Source organism: Pan paniscus, chromosome 11, assembly GCF_029289425.2.
Source record: "Pan paniscus chromosome 11, NHGRI_mPanPan1-v2.0_pri, whole genome shotgun sequence".
Taxonomy (NCBI): domain Eukaryota; kingdom Metazoa; phylum Chordata; class Mammalia; order Primates; family Hominidae; genus Pan; species Pan paniscus.
Genome location: NC_073260.2, coordinates 111,915,590 through 111,939,152, shown reverse-complemented (window position 1 = coordinate 111,939,152; position 23,563 = coordinate 111,915,590). Strand labels below are relative to the sequence as shown.

Here is a 23,563-nt window from a genome sequence, read left to right as displayed (position 1 = left end):
TAGAGCTGAAAGTCAGGAGACACAGGTCATTCCTAATTACTAAGGATGGTATTAAATCAGAGTTTAACATTTTGTTTTCTTCCCACAACAATAAAAGAAAAAGTTTTAATGCAATCTATTACCAGTAATTATATCATTTAGTTGAATATCCCAGAACTTGTTGAGCAGGTATGTATATATATATATATATATTTTTTTTTTTTTTTACTTTTTTTTTTTTTTAAATTATACTTTAAGTTTTAGGGTACATGTGCACATTGTGCAGGTTAGTTACATATGTATACATGTGCCATGCTGGTGCGCTGCACCCACTAACTCGTCATCTAGCATTAGGTATATCTCCCAATGCTATCCCTCCCCCCTCCCCCCTACCCACCACAGTCCCCAGAGTGTGATATTCCCCTTCCTGTGTCCATGTGATCTCATTGTTCAATTCCCACCTATGAGTGAGAATATGTGGTGTTTGGTTTTTTGTTCTTGCGATAGTTTACTGAGAATGATGGTTTCCAATTTCATCCATGTCCCTACAAAGGATATGAACTCATCATTTTTTATGGCTGCATAGTATTCCATGGTGTATATGTGCCACATTTTCTTAATCCAGTCTATCATTGTTGGACATTTGGGTTGGTTCCAAGTCTTTGCTATTGTGAATAATGCCGCAATAAACATACGTGTGCATGTGTCTTTATAGAAGCATGATTTATAGTCATTTGGGTATATACCCAGTAATGGGATGGCTGGGTCAAATGGTATTTCTAGTTCTAGATCCCTGAGGAATCGCCACACTGACTTCCACAATGGTTGAACTAGTTTACAGTCCCACCAACAGTGTAAAAGTGTTCCTATTTCTCCACATCCTCTCCAGCACCTGTTGTTTCCTGACTTTTTAATGATTGCCATTCTAACTGGTGTGAGATGATATCTCATAGTGGTTTTGATTTGCATTTCTCTGATGGCCAGTGATGATGAGCATTTTTTCATGTGTTTTTTGGCTGCATAAATGTCTTCTTTTGAGAAGTGTCTGTTCATGTCCTTCACCCACTTTTTGGTGGGGTTGTTTGTTTTTTTCTTGTAAATTTGTTTGAGTTCACTGTAGATTCTGGATATTAGCCCTTAAAAATTAATTGACTTATGACTTACTTACTTCGAGTATAATTAGTGTAATTTTATTAAATTTAACACTCGCTTTTAATCCCCCTATTCCAACATTAGATATCAGGTAAACCCACTCTCATGAGAATATTAGTTACCTTGTTCTACCTTCATTATTGTCTTTGTGGAGTGTTATAATTATTTTTCTTATCAGTTCATTCTGCACAGTTCTGGTATCACCTCCAGCAGTTTGGGAACACATCATTCCTCTTAAAACCCTCCTATAATAATCCATTTATTCTCTTACCCTTGAGAAACTTACCCTCCTTGTTGTTTCCAAAGTCAGCCAGCATCCATGACTCTCCTCCTTGCCAGACCTAGGCTACCTTCATCTTGTGGAAAATGTGTAACACATGAAGGCATGGGTTTAAATGTGATTCTCGTATAGAATAGAGAGTAGTAAGAGAGGAATCTTCTGAGAGAATGAGATGATTGGTTTTGAGAGTTATCTCAAATGACTTGAAATGAATTGTTGTACCACAATTACTTAAGCTATGGAAGTCTCGTCCTCTTTACATTATCCTAAGGTATTGTGTTGTTTGTTTTGCTAAAGCCCTTATTATTATTGAAGTGCTGAGTAAAAATATTAAAAGAATTATATGCTTTCTATTTGTATTTGCTGACATGTCAAACGTTTTGGAAAGGAATGCCTCTCTGCAAACATCCATAGATCCATGTTACATATGCATCATTTGTTCGGTGACAACAGATGCATCTGAAACATTATCCAATTACACACTCATACCTGATGATAACCCTTCAGTGTGTGCTTATTATGTAGAAAGAGGCTTTTAATGATGTCTATATTTTATTTCCCATCGGAGTCGTAAAATATAATGCAAAACCAAATGGTAATGTAGACCTAAGAGAAAATCAACACTTCAGTCTTGCACTTCTGATAACCTTATCAGCCACATTCACAACAAGACATTAGAGTGCAATAGATGAAGGCACTTTCTGCAACTAAAATGAATTGCTGTATATTTCTTTTAAGTCTTGTCCTCTGTAAATCGTGTAAGTTGAATATTTCCTGTAACTCAAAATCACACTTTTACTCTGACAAATTGCCTTGCAGGTGATTTCTTCATTTCATGAATAATTATTTCATCCCTGATTTTATTGTTACCTAAGTAGGGCAGAGCTTGCTTTATTTTGTTTTTCTTTCTCAAAGGAATAAAGGAATATCATTCCTTTCTCAAAGGAATGAAACACTCTAATTTGTGCTCTTTATTAGCAAAATATGACCTTACATTTTGTAATAGATGAAAGGTAAGCTATGCTCACGGTGGGATTGAGGGTCAAGGAGTACAGAATCTTTAAAGATTTAGTATTTTAATGGGAAGAGAATTAGTCTATAAACCTGAAATAGAAAATTTATTCAGAATACATTTGCATCTGTTCCCTAAGACTGCATTTCTCACTGTGATCTTTTCTCATTCTGATCTCTTTTAGAAAAAAAATGTGTTCTAATTTAATGGCAGTGACAGAGGAAATTAAATGAAGAAAAATATGTAAATTGTTGCTTAGAGTCTAATGGGACCTTAACATTTAGGGCACATTGAGTAAAGTGTTCTTCTTTGGACCCCAGAAGACTATGCTATAAGAAAAATATATCTGTATTCTGAGTCTGCACCCAGGCAGGATTTTTGGAAGAGCCTTAATGCATGTATCTTTTAGAAATGTGCTCAGCAAAGAAAAATCTCACCAAGGCCTTAAATAAATAAAGAGTGGATTTGTCTTACTCAGAAAAATGTTCAAGAGTAGGCCATCCAAGGTGTGTATGAAAGGTTAGTAATGTTATTAAGGGTCTTGGTTTTTATCAGGATCTACCTATGATTTTGGCTCTACCATATGTAATGTGTAGTACCCTATCCACGAATATTGCTTTCATCATGAGTTGGATGCTGCACCTTTAGGTGTTATATCCATGTTCCAAGAAATAAGATGATAAAGGGGAGAAAGATCACAGAATGCCTACAGTGGAATCTGTTGCTTTAAAAAGGTTTTATAGAAGCATCACCAAATGACTTTCTTATGAATCTTAATGATCCTAATATATACATGTGTATGTCTATATATATATATATAGTATTGTTTCACATGATTATGAGATGGCTTATGTGATTACAGAAGCTGAGACATTCCATGATCTTCCATCTGCATATTGGAGACCCAGGAAAACCAGTGGTGTAGTCCATAGTCTAAAAGTAAGGCCTAGAGAGCCAGTGGTATAGATGACAAGTTGAGTCTGAAGACCTGAGAACTAGGAGCACCAATGGCAGAAAATCTATGTCCCAGCACAAGCAGTCAGGCAAAGGGAGGGCGAATCTAATCTTATTCCACCTTTTTGTGCTATTCAGGCCTTGAAGGAATTGGTTGATGCCCACTCACATCAGGGAAGGTCACCTGCTTTACTCAGCCCGATAATCTAAATGCTAATCTTTTTCAGAAACACTCTCACAGACATACCCAAAAATAATGTTTAATTAGATATCTGAGCATCCCATGGCCCAGTCAAGTTGACACACCAAATTAATCATCACACCCTATCTGAGTCACACTGGAGAGATAAGTTATTTATCGACCCAGATTCTGTCATAGAAGAAGGCATGATAAAAGGGATAGCTTTTTAGTAGATTTTTTAGCAGATTGAAATGACAACCATTTATTATTACTCATGGATTGGGTCAGTAAGCAGCTGTTTTGCTGATCGGGGCCAGGTTCAGCTTATCTCAGCTAGACTTGCTCACATGTTTAGGGCCTCAGCTCTGCTCCACATGGTCTCTCATTCTGCAGTAAGCTAGCCTGGACTTGTTTTCATGGCTGCTGCAGAGCAGGTTAAAAGAGAGAGAGAGTTAGAAGAAACACAAGATAACCTCTTGAGACCTAGGCTTGGACTTGGTACATCCCTCCTTGTGCCATACGCTATAGGCTATGGCAAGTTCCAAGGCCACCTAACATTCAAGAAGTGGAAAAATACAGTAATATTCGCATCTTGAAAGAAGTAATTGCAAAATTACATTGCAGAGTGTGGTTCACTTTTGCAATCCGTCACAATATGGACTGAGCTTCCCAACGGGGGGATCTAGTCCCAACTGTGTCACAAACTCATAAAATAACTTCAACCAGTTCATCAAAAGTCTCTGCCCAGTTTCACTGCTAGTCCAATGAAAATGATAACCCCTATTTTACCTTTCTCATAAACTAGATTTGAATAAATCATATGTAGGAGAGTAACTTTAAAAGCAAAAAAAGAGGTACTGAACTGTTGTAAGAGTTAACTTGCATTAAATTTTGCTAGAGCAAGAGGCATGTTGCATATGTTCCTGATTATCTAGAGAAATGTTTTAAAAAATGAAAAAAACCCGACGGCATTATATCTCTTCCCCACATTTAAGTAGCATATACTTCTGTGAAAGTGTTTCTATTAAAATAAACAGAAATAATTAAGTCTAATGGCTTTTCAAATTTTGTATGCTATAGAATCACCTGGAAGTCTCATTAAAACACAGGTTGTTGGGCCTCACAGTTTCTGATTCAGAAGGTCCAAATTAGTCAGGGTTTGGGGATTGAAAATATGCCTTTCTAAAAAGTTCCCAGATATTGCTAATGCTGCTATTCTGGGCCACAATTTGAGAACCAATAACAGGCCTGTTTCCTTCAGACTACACATACATGTCTCCTTAGGATGATTCTCATTCTCACTCAAATACCCAGGTTAACAAAGACTCCACTACTAGTATCTGGTAGAAAGAAAGAAAGATGGGGACTTGCACACCAGCTTTTACATGCTTAGGACTGAGAGTAGAATATGACATTTTTGCTCATGTATCATTAGCGAAAGCAAGTTGTGAAGCCATATTTAATTATGAAGAACTAGAGAAATAGAATCCTACTTTTCTTAAGAAGAGAACCTTAAATATTTAGTGAAAAGCATTAATATCTACTGAAAAATTCAAGACTACTATGTAGCTAAATGGTAATGGGATGGAGGTACAGGAAAAATATTATCTCAAGATGTAGAATTTGTCTTACTTGGAGAATGAGTCACTGATAAAAATAAAGCAGGCAGAAGTTGCTTTTAGTAGGAAGATGATAAATTCAATTTAAGATATTCTCAGTTTGAAGCAACATCTGTAACTAAGTGGAAACATTCAACATTTTCTGGGACTTACAGCCCTGCAGAGGTTAGGAATGGAGATGTGGACTTACGTGTCATTGGGATTGAAGATATAGTTTAAGCAATAACGATGGATAAAGTCTCTGAATATGAGAATATTAAAAATATAATTACAGAGAGAGCCGAGGACTAAATTTTGGTGGTTTCTCACAACTAGGAAAATTAGAAGGGGAATAAGAACCAATAAGAAAGTCCAAAAATAAAAAACTAGAGATGTTCTATAGAAGCCAAGTATGAAAATGGTTTCAGGAAAGAAGAGGAAAAGTGTTACTTACTAGATGCAAAAATGTCCAAGGAGACTAATAACTGGGAAACAATCCTTAAATTTGTCAATTAGTTAATAACTAGTGACCATTGATAGAAGTTTCAGTAGATTATTAGAATTAAAAGATCAGCATACCACAAGTTAAGAGATTGGGAAAAAGGTATATTCTTCAAAGAGAAACTAATTTTTTTATACCTAGGAAAGTTCACAGACACAGTAAACATTACCCTGCATGAGGAGGAATTGTAAAAATTAACAAATGTGTAAAAAGTTTCAAGGTATGATTGACTTTATTATTCCCAAGTTTCTAAATGCCAGTGGCCACAAACGCACCAAAATTTTATAACTGTAAAGTAGCACATAACATCATTATTAAGTAGGAAGTGGTTATGTTCTTCACTTTCAGAAACTAAAATAGAAAATATACCAATAACTCATATAGTTAGCTTACTTAATAACACACACACACACATACACCCTCAAAGTGGTAGCAAAATAAGAAATGGGGCCATGGGTCTTTGAATCTCACTCTAATACTTTACTAGATTATCTTACCTTACCTTAACTTGCATTATACTATGTTCATCAGTTACTTTTTGTTGTGTAACAAAAACAACCACAAAAATTTCAGTGTGTTATAACAAACATTGATTTCTCACTCTCACACCTGTGGATTGGTTAACAATCCACTCATTTAGGCTGGGCTTAGTTGGGCTTGATTCCAAGTGAAGGGTTCTGTACAGGTTTGCTTCACCTGCTTTTTGTTCTCCTTAGGCAGGTGCCATGTTTTTGGTAGTGACATAAGAAGCATAAAACAGCAAACACAAATGCACAAGCACATTTCAAGCACCTACCTCTGTTATGTTCACCATCATTCTATTCGCCAAAGCAAGCACATGATCAAATCCACCCTCTATGTGGTAGGGAAGTAGTATCTGCTGCTAGTGGGACATTTTAAAGAGATATTTCAGAGAAGAGGGACGGTGGTGTGCTGGAGCCAGCTTGCTCCAACTCATAAAAGCTAATCTCCTCTCAACTCTGCATTCAGGGATATCATATGGATAATCTGAAATTGGCCATGTTATTAGTATTTACACCATGCAAATCAACAAATGCTACAAATTAAGGGGGTTGTTTATGTGTTTGTTTTTTAGAGCCAGTTGACAAGCATTTGCCAGCACACTTCTAGGAATTAGTACAGTGAAGAGTAAAAAATTGGGAACATTAATACTATTTATTGATATTTTAGTATTACACATGCTCTATACTTTTATTTATTAATTTATTCTACTTTATTGAGTGGTTACTATGTTATCAGGGAGTAAATACTGTGTTAGCAGGGTGTGAGGATACAGTGATGAGTAAGACTTTAGTTCCATTCTTGTGTTTTTTCACTGAGAATAGTGGAAGAACTATATACACACACACATACACACACATTCATACACACACATTCACACACACATTGCCAAGTTATTTTAAGTGCAATGATAAGCAAAATGTACAACACAGTACATGATCCTAGAGGAAAGAAAATTATATTTTTCTACTAAATCCTCAAAATGCTACGAACAGAGTAAGATTTGAAGCCAAACATAGGTCTAAAACACTGAAAGCTCAGAATGTACTGGAAGAGATACCTTGGCATTCCTGTATGCAGGTCTCCATGTAACTGTGACCCTTTGCAGCAATTTTAATCATCAGTGGCTTTATCCAGTATCTCAATAGCACTAACAGCATGGATAATAAGAAAATAGCAAGGAATGCTATTTTAATTAGCCTTTATTAAAATAAGCGATTAAATGAATCCAACTGGATTGGTTTTATTGCATTATTGTTGTGCTGTTTTATCATAAAATATTTCTGCGATTTTTGTTAGATTCAATCAGTTTTAAAAGGATTCTACCTATATATGGTTTTCCCATGTTATGGCTTCCTTACTTAACAGCTGTGTAAATTATTTTCAAAGCTGTACAAGAAAATCAGCAAGGGCAGAAGTGCATTTTGCTTCTTGCTTTAAGACATCCAGTTATGAGCCAGTTATTTAGGAACTTCAATTTGTCAGGTTTGACAACATTGTAATTGATTGCAATAATAAAGCCCTTACCAAAAGCTCAATTACTTTCAGGAAATTTGCCTTGTTTTCTTAAGTGTTTTACAAGTATGATAAGTAGGTTGTGGTGCTTTTCTTGACATAAGTGCATAAGAGATATATGATCTCCCTTAGTGCACATAGTGATAAAAGATCAAGCTGTTGGGCTGCAGGCTACAACAAATTGAACCCATTGAATTTCAGCTGTGATCTAATGCAGTGTTAGGTTTGTTTCAGTCCATTCAAGTGATACCTTTCCATGCAAGTGCCATAACTGTATCCACAAAACTGATCAATGGAGGAGTGATGTTTCATTATTTAAGTAGGTATTTATTGTTTAAATGGGATAAACCTTTATTTATTTGCATTACAAATTACTAGGTGGGATTTAAATGATATATCTCCAGCTTGAACCACTTTATAAGAGATCTATAACAAAACTTTATAATGCAGTTTCCTATGCTAAACAAAACGGTGTCTAATTTCAATAATTCTAATGAGCCTATTCAAGTCAGACAAATAAATCAATGAGCAAATTACTGTGACATTTATTTGTATTTAGATTTTTCTAAAAATAACAGATATTGGTGTATAATTTTCCTTGAATTTTAGTGGTGTATTTGAAATGATAAAATACTACTAATTGACCTTGAGGGATAGCCTTATAATCTGATGCAAAGTAGCAATTTTCTTGCTTGCAAACAGTTTCATCCATGAATAGAGGAAATAATTTATTATATTAACTGCTAATGCTGGATTAAAAACGATAAAAGTTTCATCTGAAACTTCAATAAATCTCTTAAGAATCTCTCTTAATAGGTAAGGGGGTCTAAGCAGATTGTAAAGGTACAAGATACAAAATCTTAGAGAGTATTTTCCGTAACTATTTGCTACCTTTAAAAACTGCAATGCTTTGCACCAATAGCGGCTCTAACCTGCCAGTAGCGCTCTTACAGGAAGTCACTAAACCTAAAGAATCTCCCTTCTAAGGAAACATTTTATTTTTCTAATTTCAGCGCCTAATTCTTGACTTAAAGAATCATACCTTTTTCTTATGCATATACTTTAAGTCCTAAATGCATCTAATATTTATGACATGTGATAGGAGGAAACTTCATAATCCTGAATCTACCATTCTGATTCACTAAAATAAGCTGTTTCAGAAAAAGTTTAAGTCTCATTTCTGGAGAATTACAGGAAGGAACAGTGAAATCACTTTTCTAGTGTTTGAAATAGTATTTTTAATTCTGCTACAGCAAGGAGCCAGATAACGCGTTAGTTTCTTTCAAAGTCTGATATGATTTTATGATTCTATAAAATATACAAAATTATCAACAATTAGGCCACCTGAAAAATGTTTGAATCTTATCATCTAGATATGCACTAAAATACTAAAATAATATGCATAATATCAGATAACCTTGATAATTACTTCTTCCATTAAATAAATTTAATCTTTCAAGAAGTCTCCTGTGCTATCTACTTGACTATCGGAAAGGATAGGACAGTTGGGTAACAATTAATGAAGCAGTGCCCACCTAGTGGAAATTTCTAGTCATATTTCATAGGACTTTCTGTTTTAACTTATTAGCTATGACTATTTCCACCCCTTTAATCAACGACATTGCAGTATATATAAAAACATAAGTGAATGGCATTCACCTGGATGCTACAAATAACATGTAAATAATAAACTCAAGATTCAAAACTAAATAGGCCAAAATATTGGAGAATAATAGGTAAATTAAAACTTTATTAGGAAAAATTAAAATTCATGTGGAAAGAAGCATGAGGAAACTCTATGGTAATAATAATGGATTTACATCTTGATAGGAGTTTGAATAATATTTTGAACTCAAGTTCCTGGTACACATGCTGAGGTATTTATGAGTGTTTGTGAGAGTTTTATGCTGCCATTTTATTTAAAATACATCATAAAATAAGACAATTTGGTGAATGAATAGATGGATGTATAGAAAGATATGTAATAAAGTAAACACAAGCAAATGTTAATTGTAGAATCTAGGTTGTGTACATGTGGTTATTCACTATATAATCTTTTCAATTTTTCATTACGTTTTAAAAGTTTCCTAATGTAAGTTTGTGAAAAATTTATATGTTTGGTCTTAAACAATATTGAAGAATTCCTGGAACTTAATAGTATTCTAATAAGTTTGTATGGAATAAATGAATAAATAATTACATGAATAATTGAATGGTTGAAAAAGTAAATATTAAAAATGGAAAAAGTCTTAATGGCAGCTTGTGTGTAAAATATTCTGGGGTTTTAGGTAACCTATTACTTATTTTCCAAGTAATGTACCGAGCCACCAAGGAATCAAACACAATTCCAGATGATAATACAATAAACACAGTGTTCAAATTAAGGGGATAATAGAGCCATTCTATTCTGGTCAGAGCATATCTAAATTATTGCATCCTCTTCCAGACACTCACCTTTACAAAATTATAACAGAGAAATGGCTACCAAGAGGAGAATGACTGGGGAACAGTGAGCTCAAAAATTCAAGCCAGATAGGAAAAAGTTAAACGATGTAGAGATTTTCAAACTGGAGAAGAAAATCCCAATGAAGAACCTTATAGTGGATACATTCCCACCATTCCCACTCTAACTCTTTTCACGGTTCTCATTTCAGCTCAGTTTTGAACTATTTCAGAATGCGTTATATTACAGTCTTAATTTAATTATTTTTAAATAAATATATAATTTATTATTTTGTTTATTTTGCATGTAGTGCCAGGAACCTTATACCAATTGTTGATCTTGGTCTTACTCCTGCATGTGCACATACACACATAGACGCACATGCACACACACACAGAGTCTCAATTTTCAGCAAGAATCTAAGCCTCTTGAGGGAGTGAACTGTGTTTTATATCTATCTTTGTATTCCTCAAACTCAGCACAATTGTGCCCATTTATTTTATAAACATAGTGAAAAATATTTTTGTGCTAATTACTGCACTGAGATTGGAGCTTAAAAATTTATTTTAACACCTCCCCCTGCTCATAAACAGCTCATAGTCTAAAATTGGAAATGAACATAAAACCCAATAATACAAATCATTGTAATCAGTACAATGACAGGAACATACATAAAATATTATGGAAACCAATATGACAGTTGCATCTAACATCCTGGAGACGAGTAATGGGAGAAGCAGGAGACCTAAGCAAATCTTAAAGGATGCACGGAAATTACCGTTAGTATGAGTGTGATGAGAAGAGAAAGAGGAGAAAATCTGTTTTAGAAGACTTCACATTACAGGTAGAGTCGTTGCATGAGATAAAATATGAGGGAAGAGTGGTCGTGAAGCAAGATATGCCAACTCCTTTAGCATACATTTTTGCAAAGAGTATTTGGCTTAGTAATAAAATGTGTTAGACAAATCTTAATCCTTTCATGCAATCAACTGCTCTAAATTAGGATGTCTCATCAACTAGATGGATTTCAGGATCCACCTAAAACTCTCTCCTGTGAAAAATAACCAATTCTAGACATTGCAGCTGGTTATTCAGGGGGGAAAAAGGCATTTTTTGAACCAGAATCTTTATTATGATAAATAAATCTATCAACTGTAGTTGCTGCAACACAAAAGTTATAGCAGTGTCTAATACTATTTACCCACAGGCAACTTGTCTATTTAGTAATCTGCAAATAGTATGGAAGTTCTTAACATGGGGGTCATGTACTATAGGTTTAAGAGGTCTGAGAACTTTAATAAAAAAATTGCATATTACTAAGCTGTAAGTGAAATTAGCATTTCTTTTCACTTTAAATGTAGGCAACAAACCATAGTAGTCTTAGCAACACATATGAGTGGCTGTCAGTACAAATCCTTTATATTTTTGTGTAATATTGCAGTTAGTGCTGATGCATCAAATACTATATTACTTAAGTCATGCCTTTGAAATTATAGTTAATATTAGAATACCTGCTAGAAACTTGTTAGTTCATTGAGGATAAATAATTATGTTATTGCTATGTCACAAATTTATAAGACTGCTTTAATAAATGTAAGGCATATAACTGGTAAGCTTTAAGATTACATATAAGTCATATTATATGGTTAACATATTATTCTAAAAAGGGAGCCATAGGCCTAATCAAGACTCCATGTACAAACATAAGAAAATAAAATAACATTTTAATGTTAATTTTAACAAATAATACAAAGAGATTTCAGAGGATTCCAGATTCCCAGTGGGGTCACCTTTTTTCGTTTTGTTTTGTTTTATTGTTTTGTTTTGATGTTTTTTCTTTGCTTCTGGAACTCTTTCTTATTAACCTTTTCATAGGTTATTATATTATGCCATTATGCATTAAATAATGTTTGTTAATATTGTTTATAAAGTTCTTTATCAATGCTAAAACTATTTGCAAGGGAATAGCCCGTTGCTGCCTAAAATTGGATTTTTTAAAATTTGGGGCTAAAAACAAGTCAAATGTGGTCCAATTCACCTCTCTCTGTCAAGCTCACCTTTGGCCATCTCCACTGAGAAGCCAAGACTCTCAGGTCATCCATAGCCATTTTTTATACAATTGCTTATACACCTTTTTCCAGAGTGAGTTTTTATTTTTTTCACTTTCAACTGAGAGATAAACTTCAGAGTATTTGATTGTTACTTTCCTGATATTTCTTCTTGGCTGGCTTTGGCTTTGGGGTTCACCCAGTGCAAGTTCATAGAGGTGGTGAGTCATCAAATGCCTGAGTCATTGCAATGCCAATGCCATTTTTATAGTGATGACAGCTCCACTTGGCTTTTTACAGCCCTCTCTTGATTCCATTTCATTCAGCCTCAGAGCCAGACTGCCTTAGGATTGGCAACAAGATGATCCCATCTCATTGATGACCTTAAAGGCCTTCCATTCTCAATGGATAAAGAAGTGCAGATAATATTAGCAGTGCCTTTGGTGCCTCTATAGGCACATCCACCCACATTTAAATACACGTTTTTATGTTTACCCGTTTATCCTTCTCTGTGAAATATTGCAGAAGCTTAAACATTAGCATACTAATCCAGGCCTGAGGTCTGGGAAAGATTTATGGTAAACATTTTTGGTGCCATTATTCATACTATGTGTGAAGCTGAGTAAGACTTTCTTCTGAATCAGAGTAATACCAGATTCATATCACACTGGCTGCTCTGCTAAAAATCTAACTATTTTAACTTGTTATATTTCAATGCAAAAAAAATAGTTCATGCCAATGATGTCAGCTTGGCACTTGGAAATATAAATAGCTATAGAGTCAAAGAGAATGATGTTAAAATCCTGGTTCTGTCATTTTCTAGCTGTGTGACCTTGAGAAAGGACTTAACCTCATTTAGCCTCAGTTTCCTTTACTATAAAATAACTAATATTGTGAGGATTACATAAAGAAATAAGAGAACAGAAATTAAATGAAGAAATGAATATAAAGCCTGCTGTGCAGTCCATGCTCAATGAAAGAAAACTATTATGATAATGTTCGGTATTAATGACTAGTGATGCACAATAAGATTTAACCTCTCTCAGCCCAGATTGAACAGGAGAAATGTGGAGATATTGTCAGTGATGGACAAAATGTTCAAGCTCATCTATTCTACCTACTTCATCTTACAAAGTAAGAAAGTAAGACATAGAGAGGTTAAGGAGTTTATTCGAGGTCACTTAGTTATATATCTAATGGAAAAGCTAGGGCAAGATCTATTTCTTCTGGCCTAAATTCTATTCTTCAAGTGTAAATATTTGAGCTTTATGGCTGAATGCCAAGAAGACAGAGTTAGAGCACTTAATAATAAAATAACAAATCTCCATCTCCTGTGTACAGAGGAAAAGTTCAAGAAGTTACAAGAGCAATGAGGCCATAAAAGAAAATAGCTGCCCTTCTGAATCAAAGAATTCCTCCTTTATGTATTTTACTCCCATGGAGCAGGGAACCACAGATAAGGTGAACTTGGTTTCAGATGTGCCTCATCTTCACATAATATAAGGAGCACAGACCGGATTAAGATTGCACACAATTCTCATCCTGGACATTCCACTTCAATCTTTCTCCAGCTCTAAGGTTTTTCCCACTCCCTCTAGTATCCCCATCTGCTTTTTCTGTCATCTATCACCACGTCTTCTTTCCAGCCTTTCTCTATTCTCCCTATTCTGTATTCCCATATTCCCCATCAGACACTCAGAAAAAGCTAAAATGTCTTACTAGCTTTTTTTCTTAACATATTCTGCTCCCCTGACACCCTGGTCAGATTGTGAGATCTATACATGTCAATATATTCTCTTTTGATTTTTCCATCTCCATTGTCAAGAAAAGTCCCTAACAATAATACACACTCAATAAAATCATACCTGCTTTCATATGTGCTGCCACAGAGCAAATGAGTAAACCAGATCGACACTCCACTATTTGACAAATATCCATCGTTTCACATTGCCTTTAGGACAAGTAGCAACATCCTAACGTCTACTACACATTTGGCAGCACTCTGACCTCTTCCTACCTCTCCAACCCCAATTCCCAATACTCACTCTCAGCTCTACAGCCACTATCTTGCTGCCTTGAATGAGCCAGTATTTTTCTCATATTGGAAACTTGGCGATGCGGTACCTTTACTGGGACACTTTTCACTCTTCATTACACTATCTCAGAATCATCTTTTGGGTTTCAGCTTAAATAATTTCTCTGTTTGACTCCTTCCTATACACTGAAGTGTCATTTTGTTTTTAATCTCAACACTTGTTTTTCAGTAGACTTTCAAAATAGCAGCATGGTGTCATGTCTCTTTTCTTCCCACAGTTTTTTTATCCAAATGTCTCAATCCTTATTTATGTGGCCCTAATGGCTTCTCTGGTTGTCCAGTCACTCCTCAAACTCTCCCTTCCTTGATTTCTGATCTGATGCATGGCCCACATTGGTAGCTGTGTATACTCACTTGAATTCTTCCTGAACTTGTACTTTTCTTTTCTTTGTTTTTTTAAATCTAGTTTGAGAGGCAGTTCTCAAATTTGCTCATATCCATGATAATATGCTCCTAATAGGGACAATGCAGTGCTTCATACAGCTCAGTTTATTCAATTTAAGGAATCATTTTGTCACTAGTGCACACTTCCAGTCATTCTGCAAGTATCTGCTGACCACCTATGTGATTGTTGCTAGGATAAGCACTATGGAAATAATGATAAGCAAAGGGAAAGGACCTCTGCCTCTCCTTCAGGTGAGCTCAGGCTATTGAAGAAGACAGATACTACTCATCATACCCTATATTTATACACATGTGCATGTGCATGCACACACACACACATACATCTTGTTTAAGAACTATGAAAAAGATTGCAGCATAATTATTAAACCGACAAAGTCTGGATCCAGACTGAGTGGGTTTGAATCCTTGCTCTTGCCACCTGTTAGCTGTGTTACCGTAACTGAGTTTTGTAACTTCACTATGATTCAGTTTCCTCATTTATAAAATGGAGCAGATATCGCCACTTACTTTAGTGGATTGTTATAAAGACTGAGGCAATTAATGTATATAAAACACTTAAAGCAGTGCCTGGCACTGAGTAAGTATTATAAACTTGGCTATTATCATCCCTTTGCAATTCTGTCCTTCCAAATTTCTTAGAGTTATATTTCCTTTTATTTTCTGAAATTATGTAAATAGAATATGGCATTTTTTTGTTTTTATTGTATAATTCTTTTTAAAAATTTCATTCAATTTTATTTTAAGTTCTGAGATAACATGTGCAGGATGTGCAGGTTTGTTACATAAGTAAACATGTGCCATGGTGGTTTGCTGCACCTTTCAACCCATCACCTAGGTATTAAGCCTCACAAGCATTAGCTATTTATGCTGATGCTCTCCCTCCAGCAGTGGTTTTTGAAATGGGCTTGTTTGGCAAAAGATAAACTGAGGAATCCTGTATTCAGAGGAGGGGTGATTTTACTACCATAGACTTGGAAACATTTGGTATCCAAAATGCTTAACCTTGTACCCCAAGCCCTCCATCATATTGCCCTTGCATAATTCTTCCTCATATTCCACTGTTCTTGTTTTTAATTGTCGTGCAACAAACCACCCCAACACTTAATGGCTTGGAACAGCATCCATTGTATTATAGCTCATGATCATGTAGGGTCAGGGATTCTGCTGGGAGTCAGCAGAGTGACTTTGGTATTGACTGGGGTCACTTGGTGGTATTCACCCAATGGCTGGTCTGGTCTGGAGGGTCCAGGATGGTTTTAGTCACATTTCTGTGACCTTACTGGAAATAGCTAGATGTCAGATTCAGCTGGACTCCACAGCCTCTTCATGTAGTCGCAGGGCCTCTCCACATAGTTTTTAAATAAGGCATTTTATACGGCAGCTAGTTTCTTCTACCATGAATGTTCCAAGATTCGGGAAGAGGAGCTGCCAATCTTTTAAGGCCTGGTCCAGAAACTATTACTGGGGCACTTCCACCATATTCTATCCAACTATTCACAGAACAGAATCCTTGCTGTTGCCACCTGTTAGCTGTGTTGCCTTACAGTCAAATTGAAATGGAAGGAGACACAGAATCCACGTCTAAATAGGAGGAGAGACAAAGACTTTGTGGCCATCATTAACCTATCACACTTACCTGCCTGGAGTGGTGCATAAGTAATACTAAACTTGGCTCAATGTCTCACATTCTCCTTAGTGTTTGATGCCTCGATGCTTCAGGAGGTCCTGACCTTCTCTATGATACCCCTTTTGCCTTTCTTCTTCTGGCTAACTGTAACTCACACTTCAAATTCTAGCTCAGACATCATCAACTCCTGCCCCAAGCCCCTAAATAGACTCCAATTTAATATCATCCTGATTGCATGCCTTTCTTACCTCCTGCCATACTTTATTGGGACACTCTGTTTCCTTCACCACGTTGTCAGCTCTGTGGTGGGAAAAAGTATCATGTTTTATTCATTTTTGTATTTCTAGAGTCTAGCAGAATACTTGGTGTACCAATGTACCCAGGATGATCTGAATGACTGTCATCACTTTAAATTTTATTGAAAATGTACCAAGATTATTATATGAAATAAATTAATTTTAATTCAAATGACCAAGGCACTTCAACAGAAATATTTAGTTTTCAAATATTGTTACCAGATTAAATGGTAAAATATTAATTTTTATAAAGATGTGAACAATCTTTTAAAATATTCAATCATGAGACTCCTTATATATCTTCATTTAATTACAATATCCATTTTATTTCCCTTTTGAGGGTTGAGTTGGCATAGCTAGATTGAGAAATAATTTTTACAAGTTAGACATCACCTAGAAGTCAATAAAAATGATGAAGAGGCTGTCTTGATGCTGACAGAGAAACAGAATTATATATGATCTTTCAAGTATAGAAAATTAATCTACATCTAGCTATAGATGTATTTGATCACAACCCAAAAATTAAAGTACAGGTAAGCTCCAAGGAATTTTTTGTTATTTCTAGGTATAACAAAACAGCTTGCAGAACTGCTCTACATTCAAAATTCTTCAGCCAATCTCCTCTTATACCTTTGATCTTTCTTCTTATTTTCTCAGTTCTCTCTCATTGATGACGGAAAATATCTTCATGAATATGTATGGCAAAATGTGTTAACATTTATTGAGCATTACTATATGCTAAGCACTATACTAAATGCTTTACATGAAATATCTCTTTATTAAGATGACTCTGAAAATTACCTGTTATTTATAGTGAGGAAATTCAACTTCAGAGGGTGACTTCTCCAAGGTCACACTGTTTTTAAGTAACAGAAACAAAATCTCTCTAACTCCAAAAATCCTGCTTTGAATCTCTATAAATTACTTCCTAAAGAAATTAAATCACAACATTTAATCAAATCTACATGGCTGCCCTCTAGACATAAATTTTCCTCTCACACTACTGAATAGTCAGTGAATTGAATAGAATATTCTTCATTTTGCTGAAATGAGGAAGACTATGGCAATATCAATTTAGGAACAGAGAGCCAAGATCAGTGTTTGGTATTGGGCATGTTGTGTTTTTAAATAAATGTGGCCTCTACAGAAATTTTAACACAGACTCTAGGACATCTTTGACGATCAACTGGATTCAGCACCAGAATAGGAAACTATTTACTATGCTTGCAAGTGGCATCATTGTGACGGACAGGAATCTTTTGCATATGGGTAAATTAACTCTGTATGTGTCTTTCTTGCCAGGTTTTACATGAGGAGGAGGATGATGTCCTGCCCTCTAGGATCTGTTTCTTTGTTTGGCATGTCCACACCTGCCGCCTTCTCCAGCAGGTTGTTATTGGGAGGCTGGCCCCTCTTTCCTACTCAAGAGGCTGGGAACTACACTGAATCCCACCCCACAACCATGGTAGCCTGTACCCAATCACTGACTGGTGTGGAGTCACCTTCGCGCCAAGGTGGAATATTTACGCCCAAGACCTTTCCTTAGAATCAAATTCCTTCCCTTTCATTTCCTACTCCATTTCATCATGGATTTCTCCTGAGAGCCCTCTCAAAAAATCCCTTGCTCACATACTGCCTTCTCAGGCTCCACTTCTAGGAAACCCAACCCAAAACAACATGGATGAGGGCCATATTGCTTCCAAACTGGGACGAGGTGAAGCTAATGCTCTATTTTGATAGTGTTGCTGCTCTTATTCATGAATCTATTTCATTCAACAAATGCCTTTAATGAGATAATTTGTGCAAGGCCCTAGGTTTCAGGGAAGATAAGCCTTGAGGTGACTATAATTATTTTAGGCTGATAAGCATCATTTAAATTTCAACAGCAATACCTGAATTAAATAAAAATTTCAGGAGTAACAAGGTGATATATTAATTAATTGACAACGAATGGTACAAGCAATACATAGCATGATGCTGAACTATAATCCACACTCCTGGAATCTTATAAGGGCTGTTTCAATAAAGTCAAAAGTAGTGTCATACAAGCATAAAAAATATTTAGCTCAAAGTAAAGGTGATGAAGGAAGAAAGGTTAGAGACAAAGACCTGAATCTAAATCCCATCCAAACGCAAGTCCTGTGACTTTGGAATCGTTTTGTTATTCCTCTCTGAGTGTACATTTCTTAATCTGGAGAAAAAAAGAAAACAACAATTATTTTACCAGAAAGTTTTGAACATTAAATATAAAGCATTCTGAGCAATGCCTGTCTCAATGAATGTCTTCATAATGTCATTAGCTAAAAGGGAATTTAGGTCTGGCACATCTCCAAAACGAATCAATGAGAAAAATGAAGGAAAATTTCAATAAACCCTTGGTCAGAAGATATCTACAAGATCATAAAAAGATGTTAATCATACTCCCAATAACCCATCTCAAAACCTTGCAGTAAATTTTGAAACCTGGGAACTCAAGTCTTTGAAGCTTCTCAAAGTTCTTGCCTCTGTTCCTTCTAGGCTTAACTACCACCATCGCTTAGCTCAGATGCAGAACACCTCACACCTGGAATATTGGAAGAACCAAATCACTTTTTCTAAAATGTCACTTTATTCATATAACTCCTTTGACCTAAATGATCTATATGAATATTCAATGCTCCTGGAATAAATTCTAGACTTCTTAGTCTGGTATTCAAGGTTCTTGATGATCTCATGACAATCTACTTTTCCAGCTTCATCTCCTACTGGCCCTTGATATTAACCCCAAATTTCAGGCCATCTTGTCTTCTCTCTGTCCCTGCACTTGCTCTGATCTTCTTTCTTTGCTCATTAGGAACACAATATTCTCTCTCAATTGTCATCTCTCTAATTCTTATCAATGCAGCAGTGCCCAATATAAATGGCATCTCTTCCACAAGCTTTTCCATATCATCCAAAAAGAAGTGACACTTATTTTTGTCTACGCAGTTCACTAATTCACTACGCAATAGCAGTAATTTGACTCCATTGTCACAGTTATTTCTGAATATAACTTTATTGCATGTTTTTGATTTCATTATTCTTGAGGGATAAACATATATTCCTTACATATTTGTATTCATTACTGCACCTATCACACTATAAGACACATAAAGTGTGGTTGGTTAATATTTATCAAATAATTACATACATATAAAATCTTAGATTTTATTCTTTAGTAGATTTAATCTGTTAGTTTCCACATTTGCACAGAAATCTGAAATTTCAGAAAATTGAGTTTTTCTATTTTATTTATGAATTCTGGATATTGATTTATTAATTTAATTACCGGTACAGTAAGATATATGAAGTGGATAATGGGTATTCAACTAATGTTTGTTAAGTGAACAAATAAGTAATTGACTGTAAATTAAGGAATGTCTGCCTTCATAAATACCTGGGAGAAAAATATAATGCCATTTCATTCCAAAGTAGTAACTAATATTATTTAGGTTAATTCTTCTTTTCCATGTGAAAATAATGCTTTGCGGTGGAAAAAAATTAATTAAAAAAGGAGAACATTGCAATCTTAAAATCCTTTGACCAAAAAAAAGAAAATAACTCTTTAAATGCATACTTATAGGATATTAGACTTTCAAGTCATCATGGAAGAAAAGGTAGTTGTATAATAAGTTTTGGATCAGTTCAAAGCCTGCTCTTTCTTTGAAACATTTTGTTCTAAATAATAGACCCTCAGAGCCAGTTTTATCCTTCAGTATCAAATTTTAAATGTGACTAAGAGCAGACTATAACATGACGTTGTCTGCAGACCCCACCGTGTTCTAAGCTGGCCACTCTCATTAGTGTGAGTGCACATGTTGATAAGCCCCAGGGGGCATTTATGTGACACCAAAGAACGTTTCATGACATGCCTTCAGTCAAGATTTTACTCAGGCATTTTGAGTCTCTCTGTAGTGCTATTTCCTCTTTTTCTGTAGCTTTTATTTGCACTTGACCCTATGTTTTAGAAAGTGCACACAAGTCAGTATTCCAGACATCCCAGGGACTTGAAGAGCTGATCTAATGTCTGTGTTGCAAGATAAAAAACACAGGAATTTTGTTGAACCCATAAAAAGGATGACATTTTGCCTGGCCCTGAGCTGTTCTGTTCAAAATTGAAGCTTTTGCAGCTTGCGGCTCCTTGATTTGTGAGCTAGAGAGCATCATATCTTGGCCATTACTGAATCATAAAAGATCTCTGCCTCTTCCCAACCCATTTTATTTAAAAGGAAAAAGAGAAGCCCTTTATCATATAAAATGCATTTTCTTTTTATTTTCCTTCATTGCCGGAATGTATTCTGTAAGGGTTCAGTGAAAACATATGTAAATGGTAATTTGAAAAGACCATTGAGCTGATACAAGAAAGGGTTATTTGGGTGGTTAGATTGGAATATGAGTCATGGGAATAGGGTACTTTGCAGTACTTTTTTGTGCCATATAATCTTGTGAAAGGCTAGAACCCTGTACACATTAATTATTTTCATCACCTATAAAATGGTAATATAGAGCCACATAACACACCCAGGTCAGGGTCTGGTTTAACCGCAAAAGACTGATTGGTTCAAGGTGGAATGAACTGAACATGAAGGAGAAGGCTTCATTAAGAATTCCTCTACATTTAGTATAACTTGGATAAGAGACAGAGACCCGTGCATTGTTTCTAAACAGCATCTGAAGTAGTGATTTCCCAGCTTAACTGTATCACCTTATAACTAAACCCATCTCTATAGCATAATTATTCCTTTATGTAACAACATGTGTTCAGTGCATTTGATAATCAGTCACTGTCTTGGCTGCTGGAAATCAATAGCATAGTCATCTTTCTTCAAAGAGCTTTCAGTCTATTTATAAAGATTTTCTTATGTCAAACAGATAAGCATTATTTAAATGCTTATAGTAGGCATAGTCTCATTGTTATATAGATAAAAGATAATACAACATCATTTTATGTGAAAAGAATATCAGAAATTTGCACAAAAAATAAGTGTGCCACACAGTTAATTTCTAAAAGCACCATTTTTTGTGAATTTTGTGATGTTTATTGTTTTGTGAGCTTTTTAAAATCCCTAATCTATCATGGTTTATTTTCTCATTCTAAATAAACATTCACTTCTGTACATAATTTTGTATTCTTGTTCTCAAAGTATTCCTTGAAACTGTAGAAACTTGTGACCCCACACAGCCTCAGTCCAGCTCTGGTACAACACTGTTATCTGAGATGATCTACACAAAGTCACAACATAGTACCTTGCATGAAATAGGAGGTTAAAGTATGGCAGGGATGATTATTACCCTAGTTCTTGACTAGTTCTCTCTTTGTCATTCTCTCTAGCCCTGGAAAAGCATTTTTCTACAGAATCAGGGAAAATCACAACATCCATGATTGTCCTTATTAGTTCTAAGAATTGTTTCAGTGCATGACAAAACAATTTTTTTTCAGGAGTGCTATATGAAAATTAGCCTTCTGTTTAATTTTGTACAGTATTTATTAGTTTGTGTAAGAAAGTATGAATCCTGGCCAGGCGCGGTGGCTCACGCCTGTAATCCCAGCACTTTGGGAGGCAGAGGCGGGCGGATCGTGATGTCAGGAGATCAAGACCATCCTGGGTAACACGGTGAAACGACGTCTCTACTAAAAACACAAAAAATTAGCCGGGCGTGGTGGCGGACACCTGTAGTCCCAGCTACTCGGGAGGCTGAGGCAGGAGAATGGCGTGAACCCGGGAGGCGGAGCTTGCAGTGAGCCGAGATAGCGCCACTGCACTCCAGCCTGGGCACCAGAGCGAGACTCCATTTCAAGAGAAAAAAAAAAGTATGAATCCTTTAAGAAAACAAATCTAGAAACTCTGAAGCCACTTGTAAATTGAAAGCACAGTTATAGGCAGAGAGAGATGGAAACAAATATTCTATATAAATGTTTACTCTTCCTTCCTCCATTTTGAAATGTCTGTTGGAATAGTGGAGAAAAAATGAGTGTGAATTGAACAGTTCTTTAGTGAAGAAAACTCACAGGTGGTTAATGTTCTCTATAGCGAGATGTCCTCAATAGTAATTTCTCTTTTTCTCTTCTGAAAAAGACGGAGAAAATATTCAGGGTTTCTCAGTGCTTGGAAAGAAAAATACAGTCATCCTTTTCGTTGGCTTCAAATAGTCTAAATAGTGTCAACAAACCCACTGCAGCTGAGTCAGAAGGAAGATAGCCACCTGTGATAAGCAGCCCTGGGTAGCTTTGAAACTGAGCCAGCCCAGAGATTGAGGACAGGCTTCAAGGAAGGACTTTTGACTTCAAGTTAATCACTTGGTGCTGATTGATAAGGGAAAAGGAAAGATCATTAGGCAAAGTTGACCTGTCTGGAAAGCATTTATTTCTTTAGAATGTGCTTTAGAATTGTCCATCTGTCAAGATGTTTTTATTCAGGTTAATGTTAATATGGCCTTCTATGTTTAATAATTGTGTGGAAAAATTTGGTGCTCAGTACATTTGGGAAGAATCGGTTTAAGTGAAGCAGAATACAAGAGTGTCAGAATAAAGAGTGCTAACTCCAAAGCTAGACTGTCTGCATTGAAAATCCTGACTTCCTAGCTCCATGACCTTAGACAAGCTCCTGAACCTCTGTAAGACTTGGTTTTCTGAACCAAAGAAATTAAATTAATGATAGCATCTATCTCACAAGATAGCTATGAGGATTAAGGAAGATGATCTCTACAAGGATATTAGCCCAATGCCTGGCAGATACTAAAGGCTTCCTAAAAGCAAATACCTCATTAAACTTGAAATCATCCATTCCCAGCACCCCTCTAGTATATTGATCTTAGTTTCAAGAAATGTTTGTGTTCCTCGCTGTGGAAGTGGCAGTTAATAGGAATTAAAGAATATTAAGAATTTCCCTGTTGGTTTAAGAGTGCGTTTTACCTAAGAAAATCTCAAACAGTCCC

General features: G+C 35.6%; 1 protein-coding gene across 2 annotated transcripts in view; it reads left to right on the top strand.

The window, feature by feature from the left end:
* TYRP1 (tyrosinase related protein 1) overlaps positions 1–23,563 on the top strand; it is a 1,170,479-nt gene that overhangs the window by 1,056,501 nt on the left and 90,415 nt on the right. The window lies entirely within an intron of this gene.